At 41.8% G+C, this 14,843-nt stretch overlaps 1 protein-coding gene across 2 annotated transcripts in view; it reads left to right on the forward strand.

Moving 5' to 3' along the window:
• The first annotated feature begins 12,993 nt into the window (after window positions 1–12,993).
• The window catches only part of LOC115111277 (SH2B adapter protein 3-like), a 69,158-nt gene continuing 67,308 nt past the window's right edge, over window positions 12,994–14,843 (forward strand). Inside the window, exon 1 of one of the 2 annotated variants that reach the window (XM_029637167.2) lies at window positions 12,994–13,085. The gene's annotated coding sequence lies outside the window, so the exon portion shown is untranslated. Of the gene's footprint in view, window positions 13,233–14,843 lie in introns of both variants that reach the window. The other variant, XM_029637169.2, reaches the window with a different exon arrangement.

Here is a 14,843-nt window from a genome sequence, read left to right on the forward strand (position 1 = left end):
AGATATTTTTTTCAGATGTTACTATGGAATACTGAAGTATAATTACAAGCATTTCATAAGTGTCAAAGGCTTTTATTGACAATTACATGAAGTTGATGCAAAGAGTCAATATTTGCAGTGTTGACCCTTCTTTTTCAAGACCTCTGAAAATCCGCCCCGGCATGCTGTCAATTAATCCTGACTGATGGCAGCCCATTCTTGCATAATCAATGCTTGGAGTGTGTCAGAATTTGTGGGTTTTTGTTTGTCCACCCGCCTCTTGAGGATTGACCACAAGTTCTCAATGGGAAGGGCCTCCCGGGTGCAGTGGTTAAGGGCGCTGTATTGCCGTGCCAGCTATGCCATCAGAGACTCTGGGTTCGCGCCCAGGCTCTGTCGTAACCGTCCGCGATCGGGAGGTCCGTGGGGCGACGCACAATTGGCCTAGCGTCGTCTGGGTTAGGGAGGGCTTGGCCAGTAGGGATGTAGGTTGCCAGGTGCACGGTATTTCCTCCGACACATTGGTGCGGCTGGCTTCCGGGTTGGATGTGCGCTGTGTTAAGAAGCAGTGCGGCTTGGTTGGGTTGTGTATCGGAGGACGCATGACTTTCAACCTTCGTCTCTCCCGAGCCCATACGGGAGTTGTAGCGATGAGACAAGATAGTAGCTACTAAAAACAATTGGATACCACTAAATTGGGGAAAAAAGGAGGTAAATGTTTTTAAATAATAATAAGTTCTCAATGGGATTAAAGTCTGGGGGTTTCCTGGCTATGGACCCAAAATATCGATGTTTTGTTCCCCGAGCCACTTAGTTATCACTTTTGCCTTATGGCAAGGTGCTCCATCATGGTTTGAAAAGGCATTGTTCGTCACCAAACTGTTCCTGGATGGTTGGGAGTAGTTGCTCTAGGAGGATGTGTTGGTACCATTCTTTATTCATGGCTGTGTTCTTAGGCAAAATTGTGACTGAGCCCACTCCCTTGGCTGAGAAGCAACCACACATGATGGAGGCACATCAGGATGCTTTACTGTTGGCATGACACAGGACTGATGGTAGCGCTCACCTTGTCTTCTCTGGACAAGCTTTTTTCCGGATGCCCCAAACAATCGAAGAAATTTACTTTACCCCAGTCCTCAGCAGTCCAATCCCTGTACCTTTCGCAGAATATCAGTCTGTCCCTGATGTTTTTCCTGGAGAGAAGTGGCTTCTTTGCTGCCCTTCTTGACACCAAGCCATCCTCCAAAAGTCTTCACCTCCATGCTTCATCTAGATATGTTAAGTGTCACTGAATGAATTTAAGAAAATGTTGGGAGACTGTTACAGAGGAGTGTAAATGCTTTTTTTAGGCTGGATCATGGTGTATGTTTTAATGATGTAATGTATTGATTGTTGCTGCCTTCTTGGCCAGGTTTCCATTGAAAAAGAGACTATGGGTCTCAATGGGCTTTTCCTGGTTAAATAACATAAATACAATTCAGTTCTTCATCTGTGACTTCAGACACATTACTCTGTACAACAATATTGTGTGAAGCTACCTTATGCTCGGTGCACCAAGCTACAATCTCATCAACCTCCATGTTGATGAGATCAATTGAGCGGGGTGGATTATACGGTTGGAAATTGCTCCCAAGGATGAACCAGACTTGTGGAGATCTACAATTAATTCACAGCACTAACAACTAGCAATTTAATACAGTGACTCGGTGTAGAAGCTTAGTTGATCGTGTTAATATGTATGCAAAATACACAATATCATTCAAGGAAAACAAATTAAATAATATTCCAGACGAGCCCCCAAAATGTAACACTCTTACCGAAGGCTCAGTTAAATCAATATAGTAGTATGGTGAAAAAAACCTCTCCGTACATAATAAACCTGGTATAACTTAACTCGCGAGGGAAAAACTAAAGAGACCAGGGTTCTTACCTGCAGGTAGAATGTTTATATAGAAATTACGAATTATGAATGATACACTTGCAAACAATCTGCAATACAAACACGATACAATGGTAATAGCCTAAACCTAAACCCGGTTGCTAAACTGAAAATGGTCGGTGGCGCAGCTGGAGCTCAAAAAAACATTAGGCTAACCTCAGTTAGTCATGGTTTCGTAGAACCCCCTTGAAACCAAAAGTCCCAAGGCCGTTGCCCATTTATAATACAATTGGCAGAAAGTGCCCTGCATTCACCCGAAAAATTATGTCCAGCTTCAACAAAGCATTCAAAGTCCCTCAGACCAAACCGTCCTCTCCAGCTCCCGATCCGACGAACCCATGCTAGCTCCCAAAGCTACTGGAACCTTCGTCAAGCAGCATGCGAAATGAGACACGATTGCTAAAATATTAACCTATTAATCTTCTTTATTGAAGGTAAGTAAAGTAGAGTGCTGTTAAAACCAATTCGGGAAAACCTCTTTTAACTACACAACATGTATTCCCACTTCCAAAGAGCATCTTTCACCCTTTCTTCTCTCCTAAGCATCAACCGAAAAACCCGTGAACCCTCTGCACACAACTCATAGTCCAACTTGATTGGCCAAAACGGACACACACTCTTCACATGAACAGAAACTGTCCCGAACATATTTAAAGTAACAGTACACAAGAATTTAACCAACATAGGCCCAACAGCGAAGGCTGTAGTAAAATGTTGCGCTTATGAAAATAAAACAAATCTGATTAAATGTATACAAAGTATACAAAATATTGTAACGACCCTGGGTTTATAAACTCGGACATCGACTCTGCCGCTCGATCATGCTTTTTGGGCACAGGTGATAGCGCGCTGGACTTCGGGCTAGAAGGTTGAGGGTTCAGATCTGCTCCCTATAGGTTTCATTACAGTATACATATTATTATTACTTAAACCATAGTTCTAAATACAGTTGAAGTCGGAAGTTTACATACACCTTAGGCAAACACATTTAAACTCAGTTTTTCACAATTCCTGACATTTAATCCCAGTAAAAATCCCCTGTCTTAGGTCAGTTAGGATGCCAATTTTATTTTAAGAATATGAAATGTCAGAATAATAGTAGAGAAAATGATTTGTTTCAGCTTTTATATCTTCCATCACATTCCCAGTGGGTCAGAAGTTTACATTCCCTCAATTAGTATTTGGTAGCATTGCCTTTAAATAGTTTAACATGGGTCAAACATTTTGGGTAGACTTCCACAAGCTTCCCACAATAAGTTGGGTAAATTTTGGCCCATTCCTCCTGACAGAGCTGGTGTAACTGAGTCAGGTTTGTAGGCCTCCTTGCTCGCACACGCTTTTGGAGTACTGCCCACAAATGTTCTATAGGATCGAGGTCAGGGCTTTGTGCTGGTCACTCCAATACCTTAACTTTGTTGTCCTTAAGCCATTTTGCCAAAACTTTTGAAGTATGCTTGGGGTCATTGTCCATTTGGGAGACCCATTTGCAACCAAGCTTTAACTTTCTGACTGATGTCTTGAGATGTTTCTTCAATATATCCATATAATTTTCCATCCCCATGAAGCCATCTATTTTGTGAAGTGCACCAGTCCCTCCTGCAGCAAAGCACCCCACAACATGATGCTGCCACCCCTGTGCTTCCCGGTTGGGATGGTGTTCTTCGGCTTGCAAGCCTCCCCCTTTTTCCTCCAAACAATAATGATGTTCATTATGGCAAAACAGTTATATTTTTGTTTCATCAGCCCAGAGGACATTTCTCCAAAAAGTACGATCTTTGTCCCCATTTGCAGTTGCAAACCGTAGTCTGGCTTTTTTATGGTGGTTTTGGAGCAGTGGCTTCTTCTTTGCTGAGCGGCCTTTCAGGTTATGTCGATTTAGGACTAGTTTTACTGTGGATATAGATACTTTTGTACCTGATTCCTCCAGCAACTTCACAAGGTCCTTTGCTGTTGTTCTGGGATTGATTTGCACTTTTCGCACCAAAGTACGTTCATCTCTAGGAGACAGAACGCATCTCCTTCCTGAGCGGTATGACGGCTGCGTGGTCCCATGGTGTTTATACTTGCATACTATTGTTTGTACAGATGAACGTGGTACCTTCAGGCATTTGTAAATTGCTCCCAAGGATGAACCAGACTTGTGGAGGTCTACAATTTTCTTCTGAGGTCTTGACTGATTTATTTTGATTTCCCCATGATTTCAAGCAAAGAGGCACTGAGTTTGAAGGTAGGCCTTGAAATACATCCACAGGTACATCTCCAATTGACTCAAATGGTGTCAATTAACCTATCAGAAGCTTCTAAAGCCATGTCATAATTTTCTGGAATTTTCCAAGCTGTTTAAAGGCACAATTAATTTAGTGTATGTAAACTTCTGACCCACTGGAATTGTGATACAGTGCATTATAAGTGAAGTAATCTGTCTGTAAATAATTGTTGGAAAAATTATTTGTGTCATGCACAAAGTAGATGTCCTAACCGACTTGCAAACTATAGTTTGTTAACAAGAAATGTGTGGAGTGGTTGAAAAACGAGTTTTAATGACTTACATACACTTACGTTGGCCTAAGTGTATGTAAACTTCCGACTTCAACTGTACATGTTTTAACAGGGTATTACATGCATTTTGTCAGGATGTTTCAGCGTTTACAGCACAGTCAGAGCAAAACACTGGAGTAGTGTAAATGTGCCAGCTTGGAGGAGGTCAGTAAAGCACAGAATGCCTCCCATGCGCGGTTTGACAAGTGTAAACTTCAGATCACTGCTAGCTCAGCAAAGAAGGTTCCTGTGCGCACCTCAGCAAATCCCGACAACTTTGTGCGGGAGCATTTCTTCTGAAGATGGAAAGGAGAACAAGCAGGTGGTCTACACATGGATGGAGAGCTGTGGGTTTAGTCTGGAGAGTAGAGACACAGTAGTGAGAGTCAAGGAGCCGTGTCTTTCTGCAAGCCCAGACGGAGTGTTAAACTCTCAAGAACTTATAGACATCAAATGTCCTGTTCTGAGTAAGAAGTGAAAGTCTCTGACTGAACTGTTTTCTGGCAAACTGGTGGATGGGGTTCCTCAGCTGCAACCTAATGGAGCCCGTCGGTACTACATGCAGGTCCAAATGGGCATGTTCTGCACAGGACTGGAGAGATGCAACCTGCTTGTCTGGGCTCCATCTGAACAGCTTGTTATTGATGTGCCTTTTGATGTGAAATTCTGTGCTGATGTTGTCCCTAAACTGAAGGCATTATATTTCACACATATGCTGCCAAGGATAGTGGATGAGTTAGAAATGTCCTTGTTTTTGAAATAACATTTTTTTTGTCTATTAAAAGAACATAAAATTGATCCAAAATAGTGTACACATTGTTAATGTTGTAAATGACTATTGTAGCTGGAAATGGCAGATTATTTATGGAATATCTACATAGGCATACAGAGGCCCATTATCAGCAACCATAACTCCTGTGTTCCAATGGCACGTTGTGCTAGCTAATCCTAGTTTATAATTTTAAAAGACTAATTGGTCATTAAAAAACCCTTTTGAGGGCCTCCCGGGCATCGCAGTGCTAGCTGTGCCACCAGAGACTCTGGTTTCAAGCCCAGGCTCTGTCGCAGCCAGCCGCGCCCGAGAGGTCCATGGGGCGACGCACAATTGGCCTAGCATCGTCCGGGTTAGGCCGGTAGGGATATCCTTGTCTCATCGCGCACTAGCGACTCCTGTGGCGGGCCGGGCGCAGTGCATGCTGACCAGGTCGCTAGGTGTACGGTGTTTCCTCCATTGGTATGGCTGGCTTCCGGGTTGGATGCGCACTGTGTTAAGAAGCAGTGCGGCTTGGTTGGGTTGTGTTTCAGGGGACGCATGGCTCCTCAACCTTCGTCTCTCCCGAGCCCGTACGCGAGTTGTAGCAATGAGACAAGACAGTAACTACTAATAATTGGATACCACGAAAAAGGGGGTACATTTAAAAAAAAAAAAATGTTTGAACCTTTTGTATTTATTTTATCACATCTGAAAACTGTTGTTCTGATTAAAGATGCAATAAAACTAGCCTTCTTTAGAATAGTTGAGTATCTGGAGCATCAGCATTTGTGGGTTCGATTACAGGCTCAAAATGGCCAGAAACAAAGCACTTTCTTCTGAAACTCGTCAGTCTATTCTTGTTCTGAGAAATGAAGGATATTCAATGTGAGAAATTGCAAAGAAACTGAAGATCTCATACAACGCTGCGTACTACCTTCACAGAACTGCGTAAACTGGCTCCCCGGGGCACAACTGAGCAAGAGGACAAGTACATTAGATTGTCTAGTTTGAGAAACAGACGCCTCACAAGCCCTCAACTGGCAGCTTCATTAAATAGTACCCACAAAACACCAGTCGCAAAGTCAACAGTGAAGAGGCGACTCCGGGATGCTGGCCTTCTAGGCCAAACTTTTGAACGGTAGTGTAAATCGTCTAGCGTTGAATTCGGGAGATGGTAACTCTATAAACAACAATCATCACATTAATGAAAGTCACGTCACGACAACCTTGTATAGCTATTTATTTTCTTATGGCACTTCATGAACTTACGTATCTAAGTATACCATAATTCATCTTGCACTTGGCAAATTATGATGTTAATAAAACCACTTTGAAATTCAACTTTGTTTACATTTTCTTTGATACGTAACATTTTGAAATGAAGGATGAGGAGGCATGCCTAAGGGTTTCAAATGTGTTTTCAGTTTGATTCTGGGTTTGGTTTTCAAGGGAACAAATTAAGAAAACAGTGTGGCACTTCGTAAACAGTTTTCTTCCCTCTTGGTCTGTTAGACATTTTGCTGTTGAAGAAAATGTATTTTAAATAGATTGAAGGAAGGCATAATAACAGCACCTATTGGATGCCTGTAATTATCAGGAACATCCAAAGTTACAATACATTTCTAATGAAGGAACATTAAAATGATTCAGATTAAATAGGAAACTATATATACACACAGTATCTCATGTGGATGAAATGATAGTGTATAAAGTTACATTTCATATGTATGAACGTTCTCACTGCTCACTCAGCATCCTCATGGATGATCTCACCCTGCATGTTAACAAGCGCTGCACTGATTCTAAGGACTGTCCATTTTGGGCGTCAGGTTGACGGGAACAGTCTGGGAGAGGATTTTGAACACCTTGAGTCGTCTGATAACTCTCTCAACATTAGCTATCCTTCTCGTGCTTGTGACATCCTTATCAGACAGCTGGTCTCCTTTTGAGTGAAGGCTGGTATGGCAAGGTTTAACTTCCTCTCATACAGCAGATCCCGGATGGTGAAGCCCCTGTCTGCCATAACTTATTCGCCAGGCAAGGTATTCCAGGAAGCCAGAGTTTTGGGTGATGAACTTGTCACTCCATATGCAGGAGAAATTAACATAACGAGTCCACATGGAGCAATGACAACCAAATACTTGGGAGTATTGCTGGAATAATAGTCCCTGTATGACTCCCCTCTGGAATTGAGATGATGTGCTTTCTGAAGAATGGTTTCAGAGCAGTTGATGATGCAAGTTGTGTTGGGGAACTTCACTATGAAGCACTGAGGCATTGTGTTCTGGATTGTCTCCCTCAGCAGGCATGGAATGTAGATCTTCATGTGCTCCTCCATTGTATCAATCCAGAAGGAAAGTATTCTGCTCACTACTCAATGGGACACAGCAAATCGTTCAGCAAGATCACCCTGGAGTAAATTCAGCTTCAGCTTCATCAAGGTTATCAGTATTTCATCAGTGATATGCATTTTGAAGTTAGCCGTGTAGAATTTCTCCAGAAAAGCTGCATGGTCAAAGAAAACACTAAGAGGTAGGCCAGTATACAACATTGAGCTAGTGTCATTCTTCAGGATGGTGTGGGTCAATGGCTCTGCACCACCACATTGGGTTTGTTTGTGGCAGATGGGCTTGTTGACTGGTTCTCTTGACACATAGCTGTGATCAGTCAGTGCTGGAATCTCCCATTGAGTATCATCATCTTTATGCTGCGGTGGTATTAGCACACTCAGATCAGAACCTGGCCGGGGACTTTAATGAAGGCAAACTTAAATCCGTTTTACCTAATTTCTACGGACATGTTACATGTGCACCCAAAGTTTAAAAAAACTCAAAACCATCTTTACTCCACACACAGAGATGCATACAAAATTCTCCCCCGCCCTCCATTTGGCAAATCTGACCATAATTCTATCCGCCTGATTCTTGCTTACAGGCAAAAATTAAAGCAGGAAGTACCAGTGACTCACTCAATACGGAAGTGGTCAGATGACGCGGATGCTACGCTACAGGACTGTTTTGCTAGCACAGACTGGAATATGTTCCCGGGATTCATCCAATGGCATTGAGGAGTCATCGGCTTCATCAATAAGTGCATCGATGATGTCGTCCCCACAGTGACCGTACGTACATATCCCAACCAGAAGCCAAGGACTACAGGCAACATCCGCATCGAGCTAAAGGCTAGAGCTTCCGCTTTCAAGGAGCGGGACACTAATCCGGACACTTATAAGAAATCCCGCTATGCCCTCAAACAAGCAAAGCGTCGATACAGAATTAAGATTGAATCCTACTACACCGGCTCTGATGCTCGTCAGATGTGGCAGGCTTGAAAACTATTATGGACTACAAAGGGAAACCCAAACGCGAGCTGCCCAGGGACGGGAGCCTACCAGACGAGCGAAATGCCTTTTACACTCACTTCGAAGCAAACAACACTGAAGCATGCATGAGAGCATCAGCTGTTCTGAAAACACTCTCGGTAGCCGATGTGAGCAAGACCTTTAAACAGGTCAACATTCACAAATCCGCGGGGCTTGAGGGATTACCAGGATGTGTACTAAAAACATGCGCGGACCAACTGGCAAGTGTCTTCACTGACATTTTCAACTTCTCCCTGACCGAGTCTATAATACCTACATGTTTCAAGCAGACACCATGTGTCCAAGGAAGCGAATGTAACCTGCTTAAATTATTACCTCCCCGTAGCACTCACACCGGTAGTTATGAAGTGCTTTGAAAAGCTGGTCATGGCTCACATCAACAGCATCCTCCCAGATACCCGAGACCCACTCCAATTCGCATACCGCCCTCAACAGATCCACAGATGACGCAATCTCAATCGCACTCCATACTGCCCTTTCCCACCTGGACAAAAGGAACACCTATGTGAGAATGCTGTTCATTGACTGCAGCTCAGCGTTCAACACCATAGTGCCCCTGAAGCCCATCACTAAGCTAAGGACCCTGGGACTAAACACCTCCCTCTGCAACTGGATCCTGGACTTCCTGATGGGCCGCCCCTAGGTGGTAAGGGTTGGCAACAACACATCCGCCACGCTGATCCTCAGCACTGGGTCCCCTCAGGGGTGTGTACTTAGTCTCCTCCTGTACTCCCTGTTCACCCACGACTGTGGCCAAGCACAACTCCAACACCATCATTAAGTTTGCTGACGACACAACAGTGGTAGGCCTGATCACCGACAACGATGAGACAGCCTAAAGGGAGGTCAGAGACCTGGCAGTGTGGAGCCAGGACAACATCCTCTCCCTCAATGTGAGCAAGACAAAGGAGCTGATCGTGGACTAAGGAAAAGGTGTGCCGAACAGGCCCCCATTAACATTGATGGGGCTGTAGCGGAGAGGGTCGTGAGTTTCAAGTTCCTTGGTGTTCACATCACCAAGAACTATCATGATCCAAACACACCAAGACAGTTGTTAAGAGGACTTGACAACACCTTTTCCCCCTCAGGAGACTGAAAAGATTTGGCATGGGTCCCCAGATCCACAACAAGTTCTACAGCGGTACCGGTACCCCCTGTTATTTTTTTTTTATTGTGTTACTTTTATTATTTTATACTTTAGTTTATTTGGTAAATATTTTCTTAACTCCTTTTTGAACTGCACTGTTGGTTAAGGGCTTGTAAGTAAGCATTTCATGGTAAGGTCTATACTTGTATTCTGCGCATGTGGACAAATAAAGTTTGATTTGATTTTGAGCATCATAGCGCAACCACTTCTCAGGAAAAGGATGCTCTTCAGTCAGCCTCTTGTCCACGAAGTGTTGTGGCATCTCCTTACCGAACATAAAATGGCCGTTTTGCATGAATCCATCTTTGAAAATTAAAGAAGTGATACTGAGTTAGTTAGCTAACACAGTAGTACAATCTAATTAATTTAAAGCATAGATTCTCTACGTTCCTTCTCCATCGAATAGCCTAATGGGCCAACTTTTAGCTTGCAAATGATCTAGCAAATTCGAGGTGAAATGATTACATTAATTTTTTAAATGTATTCTTCCATCACCTGCGGAATAAAACTTAATACGGCCCTACTTCTGAAAAAGTTAATTGGGACAGATATGCTGAAGTGGACTCGGCCCGAGTACCATTAGCCGGAACCCAGAGTAATATGACTCTGCCGGACTTGGGAAGAGCTTAGCCCGTATGAAGCCCCCAGAGTCCGAGTCGATGCCAAGTCCCCCGAGTCTCAAACGGAATAAGCCAGAACCCACCGTGTTGACTGGGTACTTGGCAAAATATAGCTAGCTAGATTTCATCGCTTGTTGGATAGCTACCTAGCCAATATTAGCTCTCATCTGACTGGTATACTGTTACGTTAGCTAGCTAGCTAATCAAAACAAAACCACATTCATTGTTTACAGTACCTTGCCTGTTTGTTAGCTATCTTTTAGCTGACTGGTGTTAGCTAGCTGCAGAGGCTAGCTGCTGAACGTTGTACAAGCATGCTAACGTTAGCAAGGTAACATTAGCTACCTAGCTAATCAAAATATCTGTTTGCATTTATTGATTAACCTCCGTTTGAATACCACCATATAGCTAGCTATATACAATAGTCTAGGTTTTTCGCATTGACTTCTTACAACTGGCAGCATGGTGCAGCGGTGTTGTTGCCAAGCAACCAAACCTGTGTTAGAACTATGTGTTTCATCGGAAAAAGACCTTAGCTTTGTCACAAAAAGGTAGCACGCGAGAGCTATAAATTATATATTTAATAAAAAACTCTTGCACCTATACATTTAGTAAATCTGGGCTTTTTAAAATTCCAATGATCACTTTATGGACGCTGTAGTGTCGTCGTTCTAATCTGAAGTCTAGAATTTGAGCTAGGTAGGTGCAAGAAATCGTAAAACTCAATCGCTAATGACACTGTTAAGAATTCCGGTATGTGAATCTTAGTAATGGACAGACGGGTCACGAGGAGAGGTGGAGAGTGTGTTGAATACCTCCAATCAAGTTGCTTGCGAATTTTTAAAATCTAGACTGGTGTGATATTGGTTTAGATATGATGATAGGGAGATTTTAATTTAACACTGAGTTTCAACCAATGTAAACTTTGTTTAAATTCTGTCTTTAAATGTTGTCTATCACTAGCAGCACCGTATCACCAAGTAAATGGTTGACGAATAAAGGTGATTCTGACTTTTTAACACTAGTCTTAATTAACACTGTAGTCTAAATACAAATTCAAATAACTGCGTATCATACAGCATTGAATAATTTTTGTAACTTTATTCTTGTACATCTCACTTGTTTTGTTTGCCCAATATATCAATACGAAATAAACTCAGCGTTTTATCAGCTCCTTTAATAATAAAAGTTATATTAAATGCATATGCTATCGTCTACTTGATGTGCAACATCAACATGCACTCGACCGCGGCAATTTTGACAGCGGAAATGATGAAGACAAAACTTTTTTCCGCGTAGAGTTTCATCTGTGTGAAGCCAGCAAAGCCAACCAACAGCTTCTGGCAACAAACATGCTACGATTTCTGCAAGATCCTTTCAAAATATAAGTCCCGCGAATTAAAGGCATACAATAAAACAAAGGCCTTAGTATTGGAGTATTTTATGTTAGATTCTCATTTAACATGATATATACACAAAAAATATTTTTCAACTTTCATTCAATACCAACAATTGGTAATCGTTTTGGAGGATGTGCAGGTTTAGCTTGTTCTGCAGGATTAAAAACATTTTTTTTTTTACTTCTGTAGAAATACATTCTAAATCAAATAAAAGTTTATTGGTCACATACACAGATTTGCAGTTATTATCACAGGTGCAGTGAAATGCTTGTGTTTCTAGCTCCAGTGCAGTAATACCTAGCAATACAAAACAATACCCATCGGGGCGGCAGGGTAGCCTAGTGGTTAGAGCGTTGGACTAGTAACCGGGAGCTAGAACCCACTGTTCCTAGGCCATCATTGAAAATAAAAATTTGTTCTTAACTGACTTGCCTAGTTAAATAAAGGTTAAATAATAATGCAAAAGTAAAAATAAAGAAATTAAGCAATGTCAGAGTCCAGAATATATAGAGTACACTATGTATGGACACTATATGAATAGAAAAGTAGTTATATAGGATGAGCCATGACTAGCCATGAATATTATTGAAGCCAGATGTCTGTGCCATAAGTCGATGATAGAGGTTTTGTTTAGAAGTTATATGATACCCTACTGTCAAACCTATGCTATGAGTTTTCTGCAGGACCGCGTGCCCATGGTCCCCAACCTCCAGGGGGCCCCCATTGATTTTGTGCTAATGTTTGAGTCACTCAGACAGCATATGAACATGGCTTTGGCAAAATGTTTAGAATTTCAGAAAATTGGCTTTAAAACTGCAAATTCTTTCCCAGATTATCCACCCTGAATTGTTCCATGGGCTTGACACAGATATCATTTTGATTCTCTTTGAGGTTAGATATTGATTATGCAATAGTAAAATAAGTATTTTACTTAGGATACATAACATTGTCAGTCATCATTTCCTGCAATAAAATAAAATACAATTGTTTTGGTCACATACACATATTTTGCTGATGTTATTGCGGGTGTAGTGGAATGATTCTGTTCCTAGCTCCAACAGTGCAGTAGTATCTAACAATTCATAATACTTTCCGAAATGTGTCGTTAAGACCTCTGGCTTCCTCATTAATTTGATTTCACTGACGTCATGTTCGTGCTTTTTTCTTTCCTTTAGTTCCGTACTTTTATTGTGAAGGTTTTTCTAAAACGTCACCCGGAACTAACGACCTCGATCTCGCCAATGTTGCTAGCTTCACACCAGTCAGTTTCGTTCCTGAAAACACATTCAACATGCGAGAGAAAGCAACGGGCTTTTGGGCTTGCAGGTACATTCTAAGTATTTATGTATTATTATTATGTACCGAAGTTTGTTTTAGTTATTATAAATGTTTCACAACGCATATGGGTTATGCTACGTCCACGTTTTTGGTATGTCGTCGTGCTATGGGTGCACATCCAAGATAACAGAGAACGTGAGTATAGCCTATTGTCAAGAGTCTTGTGTCAAATTTGGTCTTGTTTCCGAAGTGCTCAAAACAGAGCGCCAATTGTTGGACTTAGTGCCGTTAAAAATCAGGTAGCTTGCTTGTAGTTATTTGTCCACACATAGTAGCTAATTTCGGTAAAGTTTTATCATAAAGTCCAACTGTGTTTAGCTAGCCACTGTAGAAATGTGTACATTTCTGGATTAAATTTAAAGGGCCGTTCCTCTCCATCCACGACGTGACTTAATTACTGGTTTGCCACTTCTTTGGGTAGTTTCTTGCAAAACATTTGATAACTAGCAAAGGTATTCTCAGGAAGACAACCACGTCAGACCACAAACGGGATTTAGTTAAAATTGCCAAACTTTGTGAATGGCGATGTATTACTGTTTTTACTGTCACACACCTGTGACCTGTTCAGCAAGTTAACGTTGTGTAACGTTAATAAAGTGTTATGTAAAACTAACATGCCTCTGACATGTTGAAATAAGAAATAATGTATATCTGAAACGTTTGCCTACTGAATGACCTTGGGCTGCGTTCAGAAACATGGTAAATCTTTCAGTATATGGAATTGGTGTTGTTTTGAACACCTGGTTGGCATTAGTGAGTGAACATTGCATATAGACATGGAATTATAAAGCCGGTACGATTCTTACCTGTCAGACATGCATGTATTCTAGTACATGTCTGTATGCTGTACAAGATGTTGCCTTCCTGAATGTGGGCCCCTTCTAGCAACATTATGCAACTCTACTGAAGATAACCGAGCAGTAGTCAGCACAAAGTAGCCTGTACTTGTCCTTTGGTTTCTCAGAGGGTGGTTGTTTCACAATTTCTTAAAATATGTCACTTGCTGCTTGGGGGGCACACACAAAGATCAGAGACTTGGAATCCATACTGAATATCCCTTGGACCGGCTTGGACTGGCTATCAGTGTCCTTCCAAGAACTATGGGCGATCTTCGGCTGTATTTTCCCTTCACTAGAAGTAGCCTACTCTGTAGAGTCTCCTCAAACCGCTTTGTGACTGCACTACACACTGCATTTATTTATGCAAGTGTCAGTGATGTTTACTAAGGTGAACGCTTGGTGGGGTGTAAAACCAGCCTCAGCCTGAACCCCAAAATGTTAGGGTTTGGATTAGGGAAATTCCATGGTAACGGAGCGATGCTGAGACTCAGATTTGTCACTTTAAAATGTCAAACAAAATCAATAATTGCAAAGTTAAACAAACCATACAACTCTATGCACAAAGTCTACGTTTAACAATTTCCAGTGAAATTGTTAATAGAAACACATTTACTTGAAGAACAGTGCAGATATAAAGTTTGGTAATAGAATGATGGCACAAACAGCACAAAAAATATTTAGTTTTCTGATTGGTTGAAGGTAGTCCAATGCCTGACAAATTCATTCAAATTCGTTTTGCATAAGGCCAATGATTCTGACCATTCCGACGACAAATGTGTACAAATCAGAGGGCTGTTTTTAAAACTTCCAGGCTATACCAAATAGGAGCAAAAAAGCCTAGAAAGTTGAAGAGCGGTGTGCACGGTTTTAGGAGAACGTGACATCAATACGTAGGCCTATCTTTTGC

This window comes from Oncorhynchus nerka, linkage group LG27, assembly GCF_034236695.1.
Source record: "Oncorhynchus nerka isolate Pitt River linkage group LG27, Oner_Uvic_2.0, whole genome shotgun sequence".
NCBI classification, from domain to species: Eukaryota; Metazoa; Chordata; class Actinopteri; order Salmoniformes; family Salmonidae; genus Oncorhynchus; species Oncorhynchus nerka.